Raw genomic sequence first — 13,434 nt, 5'->3', positions numbered from 1 at the left:
TCTCATGGGATATCTTTGTTCCTCCACTATGGTAATTGGGAGTTTTCCTGGGTATAGTGCCTAGCTAGCATTTGTGTTATCTTAGGGTCTACATGACATTTGCCCCGGATCTTCTGGCTTTTAGAGTATCTGGTTTGAAGTCTGGTACAATTCTGATAGGTCTGCCTTTAAATGTTACTTGACCTTTTTGCCCTACTGCTGTTAAGAATTTTCTTTGTTTTGTGCATTTGGTATTTGTATTATTATATGATGGAGTTTCTTTTTGCAGTTCTGTAGGCTTCTTTCTTATATGTTCATGGATAACTCATCCTTTAGGTTAGAGAAGTTTATATATATATATAATTTTATTGAAGATACTTACAAGCCATTTAAGTCGGGAATCTTTAGTCTCTTCTTTAGGTTTACTCTATCATTAGATTTTGTCTTACTGTGTCCTGAATTTTCTGGATGTTTTGTGTTAGGAGCTTTTTGCATTTTGAAGTTTCTTTGCCTATTGTATCAATGTTTTGTATGATATCTTCTACCCCTGAGATTCTCTCTTCTATCATTTCTATTCTATTGGTGATACTTGCATCTATGACTCTTGATCTCTTTCCTAGGCTTACTGTCTACAGGTTTGTCTCTCTGTCTCTCTTTGTGCTTTCTTTCTTCATTATATATATATATATATATATATATATACATACATATATATATATATATACAGGTACACACATATGTACATATATATGCATGTGTGTGTGTGTGTGTGTGTGTGTGTGTGTGTGTGTGTGTGTCCTGAATGGTTTTGTCCAATTCCTTCACTTGTTTGGTGGTAATTTTTCCTGTAACATTTTAAGGGTTTTTTGTGTTTCCTACCTGTTTACCTGTGTTCTGTATTTCTTTAAGGGAGTTATTTACGTCCTTCTCAACATCCTCGATCATCATTATGAAATGTGATTTTAAACCTGAATCTTGTTTTTCCAGTGTGTTTTGGGTATCTTGGAATTGCTGTTGTGCAAGACCTAGGTTCTAATAATTCCTAGTAGCTTTGCTTTCTGTTTCTTATAGTCTTTCACTTGCCTCTGGCTATTTGGTTATCTCTTCGGTTTTGGTTGGTAATGGTGTCTCTGATAGGAGCCTGTCCCTCCAGTGAGTCTGTGAGCCTGTAATCTTAGGCATGCCAATACTCTTGAAGACCAGCTCTCTCTATCAGGTCTTTGGGTAAGGAGAGCTCTGCCCAGAGTTAACCCTGATGGAGACAGCAAGCATCCTTTCTCCAGTTGCTCTGTGATCCCTGTACCCTATGATCTCCTGGCCGGTCCCTCTTCATCCCATGTGAACTTAGGAGGAACAGTACTCCTAAGAGAGCAGCTCTCTCAGGACTGGATTTGAATTGGGAGAGCTTTGCCAGAGATTTATATTTTAAGAATAAAAATCTTTTCAGGAAGTAAGGGATTAAGCTGTTATTGGAAAACTGACTAGCAAAGAGAGCTATTTAAAATGTAAAGGGTCACTGAGACAACTCAATGGGAAAGACAATAGTTGACAAATAAGTAGTGGTTTGTCCTTCCAACACTTCAAATCTTTCATATTTATTAATTTACATTAGTTTGTGTTTTGTGTCACGAGGACATTTAAAAAAGAAACCTCTAGAATAATCTTAAAAATTCTGCAAAGTGGTTGCTCAACTTAATGTAACCTAAATGACTAGATTGTTTTTAAATGAAATATGCCTCATTGTGTCTATAAGGGTATTTCTATGAGATTAATTTTGAATCAATGATAGGTAAAACACCTGATGAGTTCCATACAAATTGTTGAGAGTGTCAATAGAATGGAAGGTCCATGAGTGGATTGATTTCCCTAGTGAAATAAGACATTTATTTTTGCTTCTCTAAAGTAACAAATACACTAGTTACCTGAACTTCAAGTGGCATGTTTTAAACCCATGGTCTTCTGGCTTCAATTTTTTAACCACGAAGAGGAAAAACACCACAAGCTTTCTTAACTTTCTGAACTTGACTCCACCAGGTCTACACTTGTGTTTTTCTGGTTCAGCACCATCCAGATGGCATGTCTACAGCTTCCATAACCATGTAAAGCAATTCTCATAATAAGCCCCCTTTATATTACAATGTGTAACATATTAGATGTTTCTATTGAGAAACATTAAAAACAATGTGCTACTTGTGAATATTTTTAAAAATATTTTAAAGAAAATACTCACTGTATTTAAATTGATAGTTATTCACTTGATTTTTAACATTGAAAAGAATGGTTAAACAATAAAAAAAAGTATTGTCAAAAGTAGAGGCTGCCATCAAATCAGAACTATTTTAGATGTTTATTTTGACTACTATAAAGAAATTTAATAGTTTGCTAACATTATATAAGATAGGCAATTAAATTAGAGAAGTTTCATTATTTTATTTTTAAGGTTTAATTAAATAATATTCTGTAAATATTGACTTTAATCTTTTGCTCAAAAAAATTGATTTTGGCATACAGGTAGATTGATTGACAGATATATTAGATTGTCAATATTTTTACAAAACTGAAATAAGTCTAATTTAGTTAGTATAATTTATAAGTACCTGTTAAAGTGTCTTGTTTTAGAATTCAGATCCATATATAAATATAAGCAAGACAATGCTGCAGAAATTTCTGACATAACATTTGAGGATCGTTTATAAAAAAGAACATGATCCTTCTACCCTTATATATTTCTAGAAAACTCCATATTTTTCCAGTGGGACACACAAAAATCTATGGAAGAATCTAGGTTGTTACAAAACAAAGTTTCCTCTGTTTCCAGCTGGTAATACATAAAGCCATTTTATCATCAGGTACAAGATCAACTACTTTTGAAGAAGTATCTTCTTCTATCTTCCATTTCTTTAGTTGTTTGGAGCCAGTCATCCACTTCTAGAAAGTTATTTCACACAAATGGAAATTGAAACACTTACTAAACTGCTCTTGGGATCCCAACTGTAATGTACAGAAACAATGTAAAATAACTTCAATTTGTTAGTCATCACTAACTGTGAAGACAAATGTTTAAGATTAACTTTTAATCAATGGTAGGGGTAACTTTTAGACATCAGTAAGTAGCTAATATACATGTGCTTAGTGTTTTCTTTGTATCCTATAGTTGCTTGTGAATAGAAACATGGATTTCTACTTAATACTATCCCAAAACAGCTGGAGAAATTGCTGAGTAATTAAGAGTATAAACCACATTGTAGAGTACCCAAAACCAGCACTCACATAGTTGGTGCATATCTAACTTTTTCAGGAGAACTGGACCTCTCTTCTAGTCTCTGCACTCATGTTCATACAGCCTCACATAAATTACATATGAATCATATAATTTAACATAAAATAAATATTGTTCCAAACTACTTACATATTTTTGTCCTAAATGATTAGCTTGGTAATTACTACATGGTTGGTCAATCATTTCATTAGAAATTGGATTTAAAGTTGATTGTCCCTTGTAGCAAAGGCATCTTTGTATGCGGATCATCAAGGGTGAAGGCATGCTGATTGTGTTTTTTCAGAGGTAATCACTGAATAGATCAGCTGTATCAGAAATGCCATTTCATGTCCAGTATGTCAATTTGCTTTATTTTTCTTTTGTAATTTGTGAGTGCTTTAAATATTTCATTTCCTTTTCTTTTTTATTATTCGCTCATATGTTACATCCCAACTTCAGTTTCTCTTCCTACACTCACCACAGTTGCTGCTCCTGCCTTCTTTCTCTCCCAGATTCACCCACCTCTGCTTTGCCTCAGAAGTGAGAAAGCTTCCCAGGGACATTAATCAATAAGCATAACAAGCTTCACTAAGTCCAAGCACAAATCTAGTAGTTCATTCTAATTTTGATGAACACTTTACATGTGGACTGAAAGCTGAGAAGTAGCTTAGGGTACAAATATCCACCAGCAACGGATTTGAATTAAGGCCTGCTCCATGAGATGGAATCCACACCCAGCGCTTACTGGGTAATGAAAAGCCTAAGTCTAGATGGCCCAGGGACATAAGGAAAAATAAATAGTGCCGTTTTAAAACAGGAAGGTTGTAATAAAATGACTCAACATAACATTCTGCTCTACTTATCTTGAACTAACTTGCTCAGCCTTCATGAAAGAAGCTTCCTCCTGCAGCAGATAGACAGAAATATGGAGACCTATAGCCAAGCATTATACACAAAGTAACAATCCTCAGAATGCTGTGGCCTAAACATCAAATTCTTCTGCTTGAGGGCCAGCAACGGATTGCACCACATAGGTCTCTAAGAGCTGAAACAAGAACTTGTTTCCTTATCCCTAACCCAGAAAGTAATCTCCAATTTATAACCATTTACAGAAGAAAAATTATATTTCTCCAAGGTAGTCTCACTGGGAAAACTAATTAAAAAAGTAAACTCATTAATATCATTGGTGAATCCTTGTCTCATAATGTCCAACCAAAGCTTTAAAAAAATAAAAAATTTCTCATCTTATTTCTTTAAGATATATGATGGTTCTAGTTTAGTGTTTACATGGAATTCCTGTATGTATAAGAATGTGACTGTGCATTTGGGTTTATTTCTTTTTACTTTCTTGAGTTGTATTCTTTGTTTCTTTTGTTATTGTTTGTCCTACTCTAGTTTGGGGTTTAGGTTTACTTGTTTGTTTTATTGTTATCCCTTACATGTCTGTGAGGAATATATCCTTACATTTTCCAGTGAAATACAGAAAGTGGGTTGGTTTAAATTGAAAAGAAGATTGGAAGAAACTGGGAGAAATAGAAGGCAGAAATTCAAAAATCAAAATATATTATATAAAAAAGAATCTAATGAAGTAAAAGTGTACTAGACAATGTACAGATACGTTTATATAAGCATATATTCTAAATATATTTAATAGTTTGATTGATATAAATAAATATACTTAATCATATATATTTATATATGTGTGTGTCTGAATAGATATTACACTAAACAAATATATAAAAAATCAAAATTCAGATCAGAGTTTTCATATTTCCAATCAAATGAGAAAAATTGAAAACATTAGGTTAACCATAAAATTTGGCTTTATGGCAACAACACCAAAGTATAATCTTCAAATCAATTCAAAAATAGAGAATTAGATTAAGAAATTGGCTTGACATGTTCGTATAACCATAAGGGCTTCTATCTTCTGGTTTTATATGTAATTTCCTGTAATTCATTATTCTCTCATTATAAGTACAAAATGAATATGCACAAGATCTATGAAAGTCCAAGGAAGATAATCTCAGTATGACAATGATAATTGGGCACCGAAATCTCATTCCTAACCTTGGTGCTACCAATTGTTAACTAGTTTCTGAGGAAAAGTCACTTTTCTCTAAGGGTTTAGCCCCTGATAAAATAACTGTGTTACACTGGAAGATGACACATACAGTAATAGTTGAGTAGTACAAATTAAATTTGACAGATCCAATGTGAGAAGAACACACTTGCTGAGAAAAGAGCATACAATAGGATAGGTGGGGAAGGGGTTATATCTAGTTAATGTCAGGAGAAGTGGTGGAATATATTAAAAATACATTGAAAAAATATTTCAAAGAACTAAAAAAAATGTTAAAAACAGAATCAAGTGAAAACACTAATGTTCTGTTATTACTGCACAGGGTACCACAAAGTACCTGGATGATTTGTGTTGGGATTCTCTAAACCCCATCCCTCAGTTAACTGGCAATTGCCAAGTATGCTCCACCCCAGTAACCTCACACTATGAAAGGGGCTGCTTGGCCCCTCCTCTCTCTCTTGCCTCTCACCTCTCTTGTGCTCTTGCAGCCTTGCTCTCCCCCCCTTTACCCCTCCTCTTCCCCTTCCCTTCCCCCCCTCTCCCTCCACATGCTCTTGGCTGACCTCTTCTCCTCTACTCCTCTATTTCTCTCTCTCTCTCTCTCTCTCTCTCTCTCTCTCTCTCTCTCTCTCTCTCTCTCTCTCTCCCTCCCTCCCTTCCTCCCTCCCTCCCTCCCTCTCTCTCTCCCCCTCCCTCCCTCCCTCCTTCCCTCCCTCCCTCTCTCTCTCTCTCTCTCTCTCTCTCTCTCTCTCTCTCTCTCTCTCTCTCTCTGACTCTGCTACCCTCTTAACTCTCTCATGACTTTCTGTACTATATGGTCATGTGGTTGGTCGCTCAGGGTGAAGGGATTCCCAACTTGGGCCCCCCAGAGGGAGGCCTCTCTCTTTCCCTCAGGCCTCGCCACACCTCAATGGGCCATATCCCCTTCACTCTCTTCATCCTTTTCAACTTGTGTGTCTTAAATTTTAGCATCATATAATGCTTTATGCTTTCCTGCAACACCAAGAAATAAAACTTCTTTCTTTTTGAAGACCACTAAGACTCAGTCATTAAGAAGCTGCCATGATTATCGGCGATCATCTTCTGCTGATTCAAACAGATTTGTAGATTTGTCTGAGAAAAACTTTCTATGCTTCCTGCATATGCAAAAGTGAACCATACTAAACAAAAACTGAAGAAGAGACTAAGCCCAACTTGTCCTGTTGAGTCTTTTGAGAACATTACCAGACTGATATATAAATCATTAACACCATCTTGTTCATAATTCAATCGAAGGAGTAGAAAAGAAGGCAAAAAATAAGTGTAAAATGTGCAATTCAGGTAATAGGATTTTAAGAACACTAAGTACATAAGAATTAATTATAATGATGATGATGATTTAATGCTTCTTTCATGATTTAAAAATATTGCCTAATTAGATAATATTAATCTTTTCTTTCTACACTACAGACTCTCCCTACTACTCTTGCTTTTCTTCAAATTTATAACATTTTTGAATAATTGTTTTACATATATGTGGAAAGCATTTTTGGCACATTGGTGGCTGAAAAATCTTACTTTACTAGGACATTCTGAAGCTGGCTAAGGCAGGAACCTGGGTTTAGTGTTATGCCAGGAAAGGCATTAAGTACATTTGCATCTGAAGTTCAGCACTGAACACTTAGAATTGAAGCTCACAGCAGTACATTTGCATTTGAAGCTCAGGGCAGGTCCAGAGGATGTAGGTGTGGCTGACTCTTTGTCTCTTAGGACCCCATTTTGGGTTAGGGTTAGGGTTTTCTGGCCCCCAGAAAGACATTTACAGGATCATTTTTTATTGTTAACTTGCTTCTCTCTGAATCCGAACTGATATTATCTTTCTGCATGTAATTAAAGTGGTTTAAAAGAGGACTTAATTAAAAAAGGCTTCAATTCAGCCTCAAGACTGGCCAAAGTCATGCTACAATTTTTACTGACCTGTTATTTGACCGAGCTGGTCATACATACACATGCATCATACACACACACACACACACACACATACATATACATATATATACACACATATATACATATATATATACACACACACATATATACACATACACACACACATATATACAAATTTAAGAACAAACAAAAGCCAAAGACTAGCAAAATTGCTTTCCTTATCCAATTAATAGATAATGGGTCTGCAGAGAGTATACAGAAAATATTTTAAAAAGGGAAGAATAATAACTAGATAAAAACTTATTGCAAAAAATGTAAGAGAATACCTGAACTGTCATTAGAGATACTAAAAATTTCCCTTATTCATAATAAAAAAAACTCTTAAACAATAATTGCATTGTCATCTAAGCTGACAAAATTTAACGTACAAATATTAAATGTTTTCAAGCTATAGCTGAAGAGCTTCTTGTCCAATGGGTGTAAATTGGTTGTGATTGGAATGTATTCTGCCACGTGCAGATATGCTAATAAATATCTGACACTGCAGAAAAATTAATTTATCTATACAAGAATATGTATTCTCTCATTGTTTCTAATAGCAAAACTAATTATTCTTAATGTAGCTCCTATTTCTCATCAAAGTTATTATTTTCTCAGCAGAGTAAATCCACTGCTACCATGATCAAAATCATTTCCTCATTCATTTGGTTCAGTGTCTGACCAGAGACTCCCAAGCTCTGTGCACTACAGGACTTCCAGTATTAGTTTATGTCTACTTTGATCTCAATGAGAACTTTCAGATTTGATTTGTTTATTACCTTCAGACATGAAATATATAAATAATTTTAATGCTTACATTTTAATATTCATTATGTTAATCTTTATTTGCCTTCTACTGCCTTGAATATATTCACTATATAACAATGTTTTCAATTTTATAAATTCTGTTATCTTAATTTTAAACATTTCTACTGGGAAAATTGCAGAATCTAAGGTAGTAAATTTATCACACATATGTGGCTCTTAGAATATATTTTCATATATGAGTTAGATAAATATTGACTACACTCATATATTTGTCTTTATTGAAATGTTATTTCTATATATTTTGGGTTCCTGTATCTTTATTTCAGGTTTTTGCTAAACCTCTTTGATTGTAACCTGAATAGTCTCTGATAAAGGAAATCTCTACCTAATAAATAAAAATATGCTTGTAATGCTTTGAGAACTGACCATAAGCTAAGAACACAAAGGTCTTGAGTACTGGTATATACTTAATTGATGAATTGCTTAGCTAGGTGTACAATACTTTTATTTATACTTAGGGAATTTCATGCATGCATACATTGAATTGTCATCATTTTAACTCCTCTCTGGATAACCTCAGACTCTTCCAGAATCTCCGGCTAAGCAAATAATTTTGCTTTTTAAATGTATAAATGAAATTATATTACTTATTGATATCATACTTCAGTTGCACATTTGTTCATTTGATGCGCGTCCAGTCTGTTTCCATATCTAGGCTGTTGTGAGTAAAGCAGCAATGAACATTGACCAGTACATATCTCTGTAGTTACCGTAACCAAAGTGTAGTACAATATGGAATCCTTTTGAGAATATGCCCAAAATGGTATAAGTAGATGATATGCTCATTATATTTCTAGGTCTTTGAGCAACCTACACATTTATTTCAATAACGTCTGCACACATTTGTACTCCCAATAACTCCTAATAAAATAGACTATCTGTTGAGATTCTGTAAACCCCACTCCTCAATTACCTGGCAGTAGCCAGGTATGCTCTGCCCCAATGACCTGACATTATAAAAGGGGCTGCTTGCCCCCCCTTCTCTCTCTTGCCTCTTGGCTCTCTTGCCTCTCTTGCTCTCCCACCCCTACACGTCCTCTACTCCTCTATTCCTCTCTCCTCTCTTCTCTCTCTCTCTCTCTCTCTCTCTCTCTCTCTCTCTCTCTCTCTCCCTCTACTAACCTCTTAACTCTCCCATGCCTTGAATAAACTCTATTCTGTACTATACCATCCCCAATATGGTCCCCCCAGAGGCATCTCCCTTGCCTCCAGACCTTGCCGCACCTCCATGGGCCATATGCCCCACCACTCTCTTCATCCTTTTCCCTCATACTATATTTATTCTTATATATTTATTTACATGTAAGCATTTAATTTCATTTTTTCCCTATGAAATTGTAAATCAACTTGAAAGGCAGCTTATAGAATGGGAAGGAGAGGCTTTGACAGTGCAGATTATAGAATGGGAAGGAGAGGCTTTGAAAGTTATATATATGACAGTAATCAGTGTCTAGACAACACAAAGAACTAAATAAAAATGCTAAGAAAGCAAACAACTATTTAAAAATGACTGTGAAATTGTACAGAAAAAGAAATACAAATGGTTACACAATCCTTTGCAATTAGGGAAATTCAAATGAAAACTGCTTTGAGATTTCTTACTCTAGTCAGAATTGCTAAAATTAAAATTGCAAAAGTTAATCTCCAACTTAGCTTATATATTTGACTTAGTTGGGGAGCTATTATTAATCCTCAATCTTAGGTCCCATCCCAGAGGGATGAAATCAGGGTTTCTAAGATAACAGTCTGCAAAAACACTAGAGGTAAATCGTTTGTGCATGAGGGTAAAAAACATCAATGGAGATGACCACTCCAGCATAAGTTGATTTTCCTCTAATGCCGTGTGAATATTGAATGTACTGATTTAAAATCAGATAGGGATAAGGAAACAGAGGGGCAATATTGGCAAGTTAATTATTTCTATATTATGTTCCGTACATTCACAGAATCATCTGTGCCCATGTCCTCCCCACCTGCACTGAGCACTCTTAGGAAATGTCTTAATTTGGAACTTCATTACTACATTTTAATTGACTGAGCATTAGAACTCTTACAATTCTAAAGTGAGTCTATAGCTTTTTGGTCGAAAGGCATGGCATTTGGAATTTATCTTTGTTAAGACAGTGTAGAATGATTACGTGCTCAACAATCTACATTGCGTATAACAAAATATCATACCCTGAAGGGTGAAGAATCACATGGATTCTATCTGCATCTCTTTCTTGTCCCTCCAGAGAGCTAAAAGGGAAGACATCAATGAAATAGAACATATTTTTAAATGTTGAAATAATGGGTTAGTTAAATGCCAGTTGAAAGTGAGAGGATACAGTGACAAAGTGTTCATCATTATACTTAGAAATATTGGAGTTATTTGTAACTCACAGAGACAATAAAATGTAATGCCTTAAATTGAGCACATTGGGAGAGTTCACTTGGGTATTAACCTTATTCTCACACTTTTTCCTCATAGGTATATAAACTATTAACAGCGAAGGCCTAGAGACTCATTTCTTCTTGGATACACCCACAGTACAGCCCCTGAGGGCAGTGGTCTTGGTGTGCTGACCGTGGACAAGAAGGCCCCAGAAGTGTCACAGCCCTCTATGGACTCGAATTTCCTTCAGGCACTCTAGGTCCCCATGCAGCTTGTCTAGACCATTGACCAAAACCTGTCTTTATTTCCCCATCCTTCACATCCTTCTGACTGTCCAATAACCAGTCTGGAAGCTTGTTGTGTTGTGGGTTCTGCGTGATGACCACACACTCCACCTTATCCTCAGTGAGAGTTCTCCAGCCCTCTTGGTGAGGTCTGTGTCTACTTTCTTTAACACGAGCATATTTCTGCCCCACACCCTTAATGGCAGCAATGGCAAAGGCTATTTTCCACTGCACATTGGTGTTGGTGTTGAGTACTCTCAAGATATGTTGGAACTTCTCAGGAATCACTAGAGACAGTTTATTGGCACAAGCAGCAGCGTGTAAACCTCCTGTGGAAGAGCTTTCTTACTCTTAGATATGTGTCCTAAGCATTAGAATAATTTGATTAGATACATAGCTTCCAATTTAGCATTTCTCCTTTACCCAATCCTGCTATCTTAGGTATATTATACCTGCAAACCCACCAGCCTGAAGGGCAGAGAGGCAAATTTCTTTCTTTATTTTTTATTATGTACTCTCTGTATTTACATTTGAAAGTTCTATTTCTTATCCTCCATTAACAATTCGTGTCTCATCTGCAGCCCTATAGCTGACCACTTGCAGGGGCCATTCCCAGGGAACTCTACAGATCCTTCAGACTGATGCAGTGTTTCTCCCTATATCTGACCCTCTCAACTCTGATTCCCCACTGCCTTATAACTATCCCACATTCCTTACTGTAATCTCCCAATCCATAGAAAGACAGTTTACCTCCCCTGGACCTACGTTACACTCGGCAGGATCTCATTGCAGTGATACAATAGCCAGGATCATCTGAGAGAGTCAAGTGAAATCTTAGGTGTCATCACTACTTTGTCACTGGAAATGAGAGAATACATAAGAATGTACAGTACCAGCAGAACAGTGAAACTAGCAAAGCAGGACAAGGACATAAGCAGGACACACAGACAGTATCTGGAATGTGAAGAAGCCATTGGGAAGAATCATCTGCTAGAGCTCAAGGAGGAACATGTGTTTGTTTGCTCGATGGCTGGCTTTTGACTCAAATGCTTCGTTTTAGATTTCTGACTTTGAAAACCTAAAGATTAAAAGAAAAATAATTTTAAACCAATAAATTTCTGGTAATTAGTTCAGTACCCCTAGGAAGTCAATACTTACAGTGATGTCACTGATTGTTCCTTGGACTATGAGCATATAGTCTTTACTTCTTCTGATGGAGAACTGAAATGTGCCCAACAAACTTTACTGATAGTTTGAATTTGTTTTCTCTTGCTGTGATAAAAATATCACAACCAAATGGGGAAAGGGAAGGATTTATGTGGTTTAAAGCTATGTATAGTTTATTTTTTAGGGAAGCCATGGCATGACGTCATGGTAGGGGCATAGAAGAGTCAGAAAGTGGAGAGAAATCCATAGAGGAATATTGCGTGTTGTATTGCTTTCCAAGATTCTGTTAGTCTGTGTCCTTATGTAACCCAAGACCTGCTCAGATGACTCCATCAGATTGGCCAGCGTTAAAGTATGTGGGGGCTCTATATTGTTTTTATCAGTAGTTGATGGAGGGCTGACACTGGACTGGGCCTTCCAGCACAACCACTGATAAAAATAAATAAATAAAGAGCTCTCACATACTTTAATACTGGCCAGTCTGATGAAGACATATTCTTAATTGTTGTCCCCTTTTTCAGGTGATGAGAGCTGTTTCAAGATGATAAAAAACTAAATAACACATTGATATACAGCAGAACTTTTGTTCATTTATAAATAACCACTGATTTTCTTTTTCTTTTTTTTTAAGGCAAATCATCATTTTTTATTTTTATCGTTATTTTTCCACTTTTTAAGTTGTGTTTATCATCTTCCATTCCTTCCTACATTACAGGTTAGCTGAGAAGTAACTATGTAATAAGAATATTCCCCTAAGGTATCTGCAAGTGAGAAAAGCAAGAATATACAACGTGCTTAGGTATACTACATTCCATTTCATAAGTAACCTTGCACTAGTAGTACTTAATAAACATTAGCTGAAATAAGAAATAAAATTAGCTTGGTAGGAAAATATCATGTGTTATAGATACCTTATCTGCTCAAACTTCATGCTGCAATTGGCTTATAAACTAAGATCAAATCTGAGTGAACTATACATAAAAGGTACTACGCATTTTAAAGCTTTTCTATGAATGAACTTCTTTTATGTCTTCCTCAAATAAGAACTTGGCAAATACTCCTAAATTTTTCCACAAAATAAATTTTTTTAAAAAAAGGTCTGAAGTATTTATTAAGATTAAAATGTTTAACATAATAAATTTATTAGAAATATATTTTAACATCAAATATCAATTTTTTAACATTGTAAAATCCACAGGTTTTTTCATCAACCTAAATCATAAAAATATTTGAATAAAAGGAGGAAGAACAAAAAATAAACAGGAGGAACACTTAAGAGAAAGAGGTTTATGACATTCATGACTTCGAAAACTATAATTTTTAGAATTATGTGTTTTTTTATATTAATTCCTTTAAAATTTAAAATGTAAAAAATTGAAATGTAATCTTAATATGTTTTCCTAAATACACAGCAAAATTTTTGAACATGTGTACTTTACCATAGGTTTTTATACATGGTATCTAGAAGTGTAAATGTAGATGTAAATCTACA

The sequence above is a fragment of the Micromys minutus genome (genome assembly GCF_963924665.1).
Source record: "Micromys minutus genome assembly, chromosome: 6".
Taxonomy (NCBI): Eukaryota; Metazoa; Chordata; class Mammalia; order Rodentia; family Muridae; genus Micromys; species Micromys minutus.
Note: the sequence above shows the minus strand (reverse complement) of the source record.